This window comes from Sminthopsis crassicaudata, chromosome 2 (genome assembly GCF_048593235.1).
Source record: "Sminthopsis crassicaudata isolate SCR6 chromosome 2, ASM4859323v1, whole genome shotgun sequence".
In the NCBI taxonomy this organism is placed as follows: domain Eukaryota; kingdom Metazoa; phylum Chordata; class Mammalia; order Dasyuromorphia; family Dasyuridae; genus Sminthopsis; species Sminthopsis crassicaudata.
Window position 1 is genome coordinate 651,198,264 of NC_133618.1, and position 1,572 is coordinate 651,199,835.

The 1,572-nt window shown below is 38.0% G+C and overlaps 1 non-coding gene across 1 annotated transcript; it reads left to right on the forward strand.

Annotated features, from left to right (window-relative positions):
* Positions 1 to 1,103: 1,103 nt before the first annotated feature.
* Positions 1,104 to 1,206, forward strand: LOC141559154 (U6 spliceosomal RNA). Its single transcript, XR_012487239.1, has one exon. It is a non-coding gene; the product is annotated as a U6 spliceosomal RNA (small nuclear RNA).
* The last annotated feature ends 366 nt before the right edge of the window (positions 1,207 to 1,572 follow it).

Here is a 1,572-nt window from a genome sequence, read left to right on the forward strand (position 1 = left end):
TCAAATTTTATATCAGCTGATATTAACAGCCTCCTAATTGTTATTTCTGCTCTCTCTCCACACTCCCATCTGACATACGGCTGCATATTTTTAAAGTCATGTCCAACTCTTCATGGGGTTTTCTTGACTAAGATACTCAAGCGGTTTATCATTTCCTTCTCTAATTCATTTTACAGATAAAGAAATTCAGGCAAATGGCATTAAGTGGTTTTTCCAGGGTCACACAGCTAGTAAGTGTCTGAGGCTGGATTTGAACTCAAGAAGTTGAGTGTACCTAATTCCAAGCCCAGTGCTCTCTCCACTGCAGCTGTTCCATTTTTTCTTAAGCACAGATCAATACATGTGAATCCCCAACTCAAACTCCAATGGCTTCCTAGGCTTCAACTAGGTTATATTATTTTTGTTTGTTTACTTGCTTGCTTAGGATCAACTACATGCTGTCCAAAAGCCTTAAACTATTAAATTTAAAAATTCATTAAGACCCTTGTCACACCATATATAAATTCCTACATTTGGCTTTTAAGGTCCTCCATAACCTGGCCAAGTCTATCTTTCCAGTTTCATTGGATATTACTCTCCTTCCCACAGTCTGCTATCCAGCCAAACTGCCTCTCTTTATTTTTCCCATATGATCCTACATCTTCTGTCTCCATTGCCCTTAGCCTTCTCCCCATCTGGAATGTATTCCCTGTCTATTGCCACCTCACGGTGTCCCTCTCTTTCTTTATGAAGCAGATTAAGTACCATATTCTCATGCAGCCTTTCCTAAACCCTGCAAATTGTCAGTGTTCTTCCTCTTCATCTACATGTATTTAACTATTTTGTTCATATTTTAATTTATTCACTTAATATTTGTACTACATATATTTATATGTACTTGTTTTCCCCAGTAGAATAAAAGTTCCTATGAGTTGAGACTGTTTTATACTTTATATTTGTTTCCCAGGATCTAGGACAATGCTTGGTAGAATGTACTTAGGGACTGAATGATCACTCAAAGAGAAAGTTACATGGTAGACATGAGCAGATTGCCCCACACTGTAAATAATTGCTTGGGAGAAACAACATAGAGAATGTCATCAGAAAAATGTATGGCCTGATGCTTGCTTCAGCAGAAAATATACCGAAATTGGAATAATAAAAAGAAAATTAGCATGGCCCCTATGCAAGGATAACACTCAAATTCATGAAGCATTCTGTATTTTTTAATTAAAGTATTAAAAAAAAAGTATAGTCAGGAAGAAATATAGATAAGTTGTGTGGCAAGGGGGAAGAATAGATATACAGCCTTAGTACTGTCCTGGTTATCCATACAATATCAAAAAGTCTAGAGGGAAGGCTTCTGGTCTGATGAGTAGAGCCTTCCTCATGTTGGTCAATGAAAAAACTGGAGCAAGAGCAGCCAGGGTGAATAGTATGGATAGGTTATCATCTGCAGTGTTGGGAAGACTGTCCTTGTCTATGGAGCTCTCAGATTCATCACAATGAATTTAAATCACCAAGCTTCCTCTCCCAGGAGTGGTTTGCATGTTCTTCCTGATATCCAGTGATAGAGAAAATGGCTTTGCCCCC